The sequence below is a fragment of the Rattus norvegicus genome, chromosome 2, assembly GCF_036323735.1.
Source record: "Rattus norvegicus strain BN/NHsdMcwi chromosome 2, GRCr8, whole genome shotgun sequence".
Classification (NCBI taxonomy): Eukaryota; Metazoa; Chordata; class Mammalia; order Rodentia; family Muridae; genus Rattus; species Rattus norvegicus.
Genome location: NC_086020.1, coordinates 25,147,969 through 25,157,345, shown reverse-complemented (window position 1 = coordinate 25,157,345; position 9,377 = coordinate 25,147,969).

Sequence of the window (9,377 nt, the reverse complement as noted above, 5' to 3'; positions counted from 1 at the left end):
TAGGCTTCTTGTATGCCTATGGGTATCTCTTTTTTTAGGTTAGCGAAGTTTTCTTCTATGATTTTGTTGAAGATATTTACTGGTCCTTTGAGCTGGGAGTCTTCACTCTCTTCTATACCTATTATCCTTAGGTTTGATCTTCTCATTGAGTCCTGGATTTCCTGTATGTTTTGGACCAGTAGCTTTTTCTGCTTTACATTATCTTTGACAGTTGAGTCAATGATTTCTATGGAATCTTCTGCTCCTGAGATTCTCTCTTCCATCTCTTGTATTCTGTTGGTGAAGCTTCTGTCTACAGCTCCTTGTCTCTTCTTTTGATTTTCTATGTCCAGGGTTGTTTCTATGTGTTCTTTCTTGATTGCTTCTATTTCCATTTTTAATTCCTTCAACTGTTTGATTGTGCTTTCCTGGAATTCTTTCAGGGATTTTTGCGATTCCTCTCTGTAGGCTTCTACTTGTTCTCTAAGGGAGTTCTTCATGTCTTTCTTGAAGTCCTCCAGCATCATGATCAAATATGATTTTGAAACTAGATCTTGCTTTTCTGGTGTGTTTGGATATTCCATGTTTATTTTGGTGGGAGAATTGGGCTCCGTTAATGCCATGTAGTCTTGGTTTCTGTTGCTTGGGTTCCTGTGCTTGCCTCTTGCCATCAGATTATCTCTAGTGTTACTTTGTTCTGCTATTTCTGACAGTGGCTAGACTGTCCTAAAAGCCTGTGTGTCAGGAGTGCTGTAGACCTGTTTTCCTGTTTTCTTTCAGCCAGTTATGGGGACAGAGTGTTCTGCTTTCGGGCGTGTAGTTTTTCCTCTCTACGGGTCTTCAGCTGTTCCTGTGGGCCTGTGTCTTGAGTTCACCAGGCAGGTCACTTGCAGCAAAAAAGTTGGTCTTACCTGTGGTCCCGAGGCTCAAATTTGCTCGGGGGGGGGGGGAGGGTGCTGCCTACGAGCTCTCTGCGGCGGCAGCAACCAGGAAGATATGCGCCGCCCTTTCCAGGAGCTTCCGTGCACTAGGGTTCCAGATGGAGTTTGGTGTTTTCCTCTGGCGTCTGAGATGTGTGTCCAGAGTGCAGTCTCTTCTGGTTTCCCAGGCATCTGCCTCTCTGAAGGTTTAGCTCTCCCTCCCACGGGATTTGGGTGCAGAGAACTGTTTATCCTGTCCCACTGGTGAATTCTTTAAGGCAACAAATTCACACAGTTTCTGAAGGCTATAAGAATAGCTTCGTTTCTCAATCTTCCTTTTGTCCTTTGCTGTTTTTTTTCTTTTTCTTTTTCTTTTTCTTTTTCTTTTTCTTTTCCTTTTCCTTTTTTTTTTTTTTTTTTTTTTTTTTGTGGCTGTGCTTTGCCTGGTAGAGTGACACCCAGAGATTTTTCCGTGTATATAAAATTTGCAGCTACTTTCTCTAGTCTTAGACATTGGAATAATTGTTTTGTTCAGATTCTGAGATATGCTCATTGTGAGGGCCATGAGTCAAACATAAAGTAGGCTGTAAGAACTGGCAGCTCACACCTGTAATTACAGCATTTAAGAGGCTGAGGCAGGAGGGTCATGCCTTCCAGGACTCTGTGGGTTATAAAGCAAGGCCTGGTCCCTCGTCTCACAAACGAGGAGGAGGAGGGGAAGAAGTGACACAGTAATCTCCGATGGCCAGAAAGAAGACTTGATGAGGAGATCTTAGTTCTTTGTTAAGAGTTTAAATTGCTGTTGGTGGCCCTGTCTATGCGCCACCAATAATTGTTCCAACAGTGTCTAGCGGTTTCTGTAATTAACGTTAAATATCTACTACCACTTATGTATAATATTAATATTCTCAGCAATAAGAGAAAATGAGCTTTCTAAGAATCTAATTACTACCCTGCTCTGATTTCCCTAGCCCTGATTGGAATGAACATAGACTACTTTTATCTTTCCTAGTGCTTATAACCAAACCAAAGGAAACACAGAAAGTAGGAACTAGCAAGACATGTAATGACATCAGAGGAAGGAAATAAAAACCGGAAGTACAATCAGCGTCCTAGTGTGTTCCTGGTGGTGTTGGTGTTTGTGCACAGTTGGAAAACAGTTGGCTGGGCACATGACGTTTACGCCATTATTGCCCCAGAGGATACAAAGTAGATTAAGTCCTAGAGAGAATACTATAAAAGGAAGGGAAACTAAATCCTAAATATCTATTTTTCCAGACAGCAACTAGGAAAAGAACTCTTGGCAGGAAGAGGCTTTGAATGAAATTATACAATTTGAGCAGGTTCTATAAGTTCTTGTTTGGACTCAAAGCTGCTCATGCACAGATCTGACCCCAGACAGCATAATAATGACTTTGAGGACCAGGTACCAGGTGGGCCACCGTCAGACTGAGTTTGTGGATGGTGCCCACATGAGCTAACTCCAAACAGTACAGCCAAGCTTTGCCAATGGAAAAGACACTAAAGCTACAGCCCTCTGGAGGTGTATCAGCTGTGTGTCCTGGGTCAGCCATATTGTTTTACAGCAAAAGCAACAAAGTGAACAGCAAATGAAGCGTTTTAACGAAATTGAGAGGCGTAGGTGGAATATTGAGAAATAAATCTATAGAGTTTCACAACATATAGAGAATCAAGAAAATCTCACCAATTTACCAGAGAGTGGTCTATCCCTAAGCAGCCCAAATGTCAGATTTAATAGAGAACGACTTTAAAGTGACTTATATCCAAGACCCAAGAATACGTGTCAGAATACATTCTTTGAAAATATGCCTCATGTAAAGGACATCGTATGCTGATTTAAAGAGAGCTGGAGTAACTATCTTAAATAAAAGGATACTCCTGAACAACACAAGTTTAAAGAGGCAACTTAAACAATAATTGAGTCACTAAAAAGACGTACCAGTCATGATTTTATGTATACAAATAACAGCAGAAGTTCCAGCACAGAAAACAAAAGCTGATGTGCCTGAAGGGAGAAACAGATAATCATAACTTTAGGAGGAAAAATCAACCTGAATTTAACAATCAATAGGACACACAAACATAAATTAAAAGATAGAAAACCTAAATTCCATGAGCCAACTTAATGTAATTGACCTTTACAGAAATTCCACCCCAGAAGAGATAAATAAATTCCACCCTGAAAGAGATAAATATTGATTCTTTTCAAGTGCAGATGCAGTATTGTTTATAGAGGCTATCTCCTTGGTCAGAAAAATTTGTCCTAAAATTAAGAAGGTTTAGAATACAGAATATAGAATTAAGCTTGAAGTCAAGAACAGGTATCTGGAAATCTCTCCCTTACACATAGATACTAAAGAGCTTTCTAAGTCAATGGGAAAAGAGAAGTCTTCTAAGAAGAATGAAGACACAAAACATCAGAAGCAGTGCCTCCTGGGAAATGTACACTGCCACATGCTCACTAGGAAAGCATGCATGCTTCTACCTTAGGAAGCTAAAAAAGAGCAGGCTGGTAGACTGGCCCAGGTAGCAGAGCACACTTTATAGACCTGCATTTGGAACTACAGTAACTACAAGAAAAGTTGTGCCCACTTGCAATCCCAGTACGAATGAGGTGGAAAGAGTTGGATCTCTGGGTCTCACTGGCCCTGAGTCTAACCAAATCCTGTCTCAAAATATAAGGTTGAAAGTGACTGAGGAAGATACCTGATGTTTACTTCTGATCATACACTCGTACAAATTGTTTAGGCATCTGCACATGTACACACACATGGGTCTGTACACACGTGAAATAAAGAGACAGGGAAAAGTAAAAAATAAAGCAAACAGTATGAGAAAACCAATAATATCAAAAAGTGATTCTTTATAAAATTCAACAAACCTCTAGCTATTCCAAATAGCAAGACAACAGGAAATATAAGTCTTAGGGATAAAAGATGCAAAACCAGCATGGACTGAACAGTCATTAAGAGGATGATGGGGGAATCCTATGAAAGCCTAAACACACATGTTCACCAAACTCGGTAAAATGGACCAGGAATAATCGAAGACACCAAAGAAGAAATAGATATCATGAATAGTCCTAAATCCACAAAAGGGTCTGAATCTGTAGATAAAAACCTTTCAACAAAAATATTCTGGTTAGATTTCCTAGCCAGCATAGTAGGGAAAAGAGTAGTGACAGACAGACTGGAAAGCAGGAAATAGAACTGTCTCCATTTACGAGGAATATGCCTGTCATAGTCGGTGTTCTATTGCTGTAAAGAGACTCTTTGACACATAAGTGGGAGCTTGTTTATAGTTTCAGAGGTTTAGCCCATTATTATCAGGAAAAGGAGCATAACAGCAGGTGTGGCAGTCACAACACTGGAGAAGTAATTGAGAGTTGCAACCTGACTCATAGGCAGAGAAAGAGGGGAAGGGGGAGGGGGACAGAAAGAGAGAGAGAGAGAGAGAGAGAGAGAGAGAGAGAGAGAGAGAGAGAGAGAGAGAGAGAGAGAGACTGGGCCTCGCTTTTGAAACCTCACAGCCCATCCCCACGATGCACTTCCTCCAACAAGGCCACACCTACTAATCCTTCTCAAGTACTGCCATTTCCTGATGACAAAGCTTTCAAATAGATGAGGCTATGGGGACTATTGTTACTCAACCACCTATGTAGAAAATTGCCAGTGTAGAAAATCCAAAAGACTCTACAAAAACTGAAATGCAGTTTGGGGTGGTCAGCATGACTCCTGTAACATACTCTCTGCTATGTTTATAAACAGTAGTGAGCTTTATAAGTCAGTTTTAAAAAGCAGTACAATTTACTTTTTCCAAAATGCAATAGTTCCGTCTAAATCTGTGGATACACATGGTGAAAACTAGAGATCTAGAGACATAGACTACAGAAGCCAATGAAGAGGTGCCGTTCACTAATGAGGAGAATCCATAGTGCTAAGATTTCAAATCTCCCAAACCTATCTAAACCATTAGTGAGTTCTGATCCAAATCCCAGAAAGGTTTTTTGTTGTTATAAACAAAATGTTTTAAAATGTCTAAGGAAACACAAATGGGTTTGAAGCAATAGGATGACACTACCTTGATTTGTAGAGTTTCTCCAAACCCACAGTAGTTGAGACAGTGTGACATTTCCTACAGTTACCATGCAGACCCACAAAACAACAGAGGCCTGAAATAAACATACCTGAATGTGGTCAATCCACTCGTTTTGTGCTGCATGTAATATTTAAAAGAAATCAATCCATGATGTCCCCAGTTGCTCCCCACCCCTTGCGGTCTCCCTGCCCCATAGCTAATCCCCTGCAATATCCACCCAACTTCTCACTGTTTGCTTGCTGCGAACTGTTCATCCGTCCCCTGTTGCTAGCTGTCACAACCTCCCTCCCCCATAACCCAGTAAAACCAAAACTCTAGAGACTTGTAATTTTTCAGTCAGATCTATAGCAAAGTCTCAGCTCACAAAACGCCCACACAGTGAACTCAGAGCCAATAGAAATTGATACAAGTTGCCACCAAGATTGGACTGCTGGCAGATCTAGCTAGCAGAGTTGGTGAGTTTTGGTTTAGTGAGAGACACTGTGTCAAAAAATAAAGTGTAGGGGGCTAGAGAGATGGCTCAGCGGTTAAGAGCACTGACTGCTCTTCCAGAGGTCCTGAGTTCAAATCCCAGCAACCACATGGTGGCTCACAACCATCTGTAAAGAGATCTGATGCCCTCTTCTGGTGTGTCTGAAGACAGCTACAGTGTACTCATATATAATAAATAAATAAATCTAAAAAAAAAAAAAATAAAGTGTAGAGTCATGTGAAAGCCAGATGGGGTCTTCTTCCTCAATGACTCTACACTTTACTTTTTGACACAGTGTCTCTCACTAAACCAAAACTCACCAACTATGCTAGCTAGGTCTGCCAGCAAGACTCAGGGGTGCCTTCACCTTCCCAGTAGTAGAATTATAGGCGCACACCACAGTGTCCAGCATTTATTACGTAAGCATTCAGGATCAAACTCAGGGCTTCATGCTTGCACAGCAGACATTTGATTGGCTAAGCCATCTATCTAAATCCATAATGGAACACTTTTGATCGACAACAAAGAAAAATTCCTAATACAGTGACATCCTTAAATATCACATATGTCATGCCAAGCAAAAGAAATCTTTGCTAAAAGGTTACTTCCTCTATGGTTTTAATTTTTGACATTAGAGAAATGGCAAACTGCACATAAGGAGCTGTTTAGTGGATGCTTGGATTAGATTTTGGGGGAGGGGTAAGGAGGAAAGCTTGAGGATTTCTGCATCCTGACTGTGTTTGCTTGAATGAACAAACAGCTGGGGAGAGATGACTCAGCAGGTAAGTGCATAAGCTGTTCGAGAGGACCCAGGTTCAGTTCCCAGCACCACACGGTGGCTCAAACCATGCTACTCCAGCTTTGGCCCTTTCTTCTGGCTTCTGTGGGCACCAGACATGCATGCAGTGCACAGACATATGCAGGAAAAATAGCCACACATGCAAAACTTTAAAAAAAAGGAAAGGAAGGAATTCTAGCACGTGCTCCAACAAGGATGGACTTTAAAAAGATGTGAAAAGGACAGTTACAGAAAGACCATGCATCTAGAGTACTGAAGTCCACAGTTTAGAAGGCAGAATGGTGGGAGAGCAGGAAGGTCCGGAGCTGGCGTTCAGCTCTGAAGATGCTGGGCCTCACACAGTGGGGATTTACTTAACAATGTGAACGGAAGCTAGAAAATGGGTCGTCACTGCTTTAAATTACTGAATTGCAGTGTTGGTTAGGTGTGGGTTAGAAGTGCTGAAAGGCATTTTTCATTTCTCCCCCTTTGAGTTCTTTAATCAGAAAGCTGGCAATAACTATTTCAAAACGGCATGCCTGACTTTTGAATCATATGTTGCCCTAAAATGTCATTAATTTCAAAATTAGTTATAATATTTAATAAGCCCAACAAACTCATTTCAAATGCTCCTGTAAAGTCAATGGGAGTGAAGAGGCCCCAATTCCCTCTCTGGATCACTGCAGGGAACTCACGGGTGGTTACATAAATGCCTATTTCTCATCTCACAGATGCAGAATGTGCCAGAAGATGGCTTTAGCAAAGAGTTACTCTGCCTGGACACTCCCAAGCTGTGTCCTGGGAGGACTGTAATAGAGTTTTAGAAGAGATGGGTTTTGCCATTTAGGTTACATGACCTTTTTAACAGTAAAAATGCATTATGCTTTTCCCAGTGAGTCCATGTCCAAATGGGGTAAGATAGGCTATGGGAGTATGTCAAAATTCTCCCTCGAGTGAAAAGAATTCTAGAAAAAAAGGACAGGAGTCGTCGGGATCATTAACTGTCTTGTCTGCACAAAGGGCTTATACCTAAGGGAGAGAGTTGGAGACAGGAAATGAGAATTCTTAATGGTTGTTTTAAGCGATTTTTAAATATCATTGCATTGTCTATTCTATGGCAAAGCTTAATATTAAAGGAAATAACCACTGCTGTTGTCCTCGACTCTGTACCTTGGGGAGCTTTCCATCCAGGGATCTACAGTGAGCTCCACCTCCTGGGCTTTCAGTGACAAGAAATTCTCAGCAAGGCTGAAGTCTCCAAATGTCCAGTTCTGTGTCACAGCCACATGGCCTGTTGTGGAATGATTAAATGACACCCCAACTTCATGGTAGAGTGCATTGCCATTCAAAATACAGATGCCTATCTTTGTGCCTTCCTATTGGTGGACGGTACCTCTTGGCTGAGCAGCTCTGTAATGCCAAGTGAATTATAAGGGCTGAAAAGTATTATCCTGTAGCAAAAATGTTCAGAACTAACATTTGACTCTGAATGTCTTTTATTCTTCTGCCTCAAGACCTTCAATGTCCCTGATAAAAGCTGTTCTGTGGACCTGAGTCTATTTGTGGGTTAGAGTTGTAGTGGATCTAGATAGATCCTTCATCAATTGTAAGTAAGCCTGTGTGGTGGTTTGAATGAGAATGTGGCCCCCATCCCTGTGGGCTCATATATGTCAGTATTTGATCTGCAGTTGGTAGAAGTGTTGGGAAGGATAAGGAGGTGAGGCCTTGTTGGAGGGGTCATGTCACTGGGGTTGTGCTTTGAGGTCATTCCTGATTGGCTCTCTCCTTTTCTCTCCTTCCTACTCGTTGATCAGGTGTAGTCTTGGCTACTCCTCTTATATCAAGCCTTCCTGCTGCCCTGCTCTCCACTATGAGGGTCGTGGATCCACGCTCTGAAACTGTTGGTCTCTATAAACTCTTTCTTCTATAAGTTGCTTTGGTTGTGATCTCCTCTCACCAACAGAAAAGTAACTAAAACAGGGTTGGTTGTTTCCCAGCGGGTCTTAATCCTATCTTGACTATTGTATTCTTCCCACTCACAGAAGAGCAACAATGTAAACATTGATGTAATGCTTTCCTGGACTTACTATTTCATTTGTTTATCTGCTTCTTGAGGCAAGTTCTTAGTACATAGCCCAGAATGGCCTTGAACTCCTGCTTCAGCTTCTAGAGTACTGGGATGACAACCATGTGCTACCAGATCCAGCCTTATTTTTCATCCTGTCCCTAAGGTCAAATTTCCTCCTTTCCCTGTCCAAACAGAATCTCTGCTTCTTTCTAGCTGCACCCTCATCACTGTGCCCAATTATAGTTCAACTCTTCTAAGCCAACCAGGGCAGCTCAATTTCCAATTAGAAATGAGTCTAGGAGCATATGTGACCAACTGTGAATGCAATTCAAAGGAATCAGCCTGAAAGTCCAAGGGAATTTTTCTTTCCTGTAAGTGCAGTGCACAAAAAGAACATCTTTTTGGAGTTTCACCCGTCCTGGTTGGTTAGTTGGTCGGGGGAGGTTTTTCGCACACTTCAGCTCACTTTAAGCTTTCAGGGCTATCCACGTAAGAATGGGATGCCTGAACTGTGCCCACTGATGAGTACCAGCTCACCTGCAGCAGTGCGGTGACAGTCAGAGGATGTCCTTGGGGATATAACTGAAGCACTACCAGGAGATGCCTCCCTGGGCTTCTTACTGTGATGTCCATGTCCTTATGGCTTAGGCTGTGTCTGAGTTGCACGCCAAAGGACTCCTGGCTGATGACACTTAAGAACTCCATTCACTTGGCTTACTTCACAAGTTCTCATTGTTTATGACTGAATGTCACTCAACCTTGCCAGCTCTTTAAATGACTGAGGTGAAAACCAAGAGGTTTTGGTGTTTCTCTATCCACCGTAGTTCACTTTAGATCCCCACAAAGTCTATTTTGGTATGGTGAATCCCTCAGTGTACCTCAGTCGTTTGCTTTTTCTAGGTGGTTCTAGGAGCTACCTGGCTCTAGGTTTTCTCCCCGGGTCTTTGCCACCAAACTCAACAAATGGGAACCAAGAGAGAGAAAAAAAATTGCCCATGACACTATCTCCAGCCCTCTGTCTCCTTATGTTGTAAGGCTGAG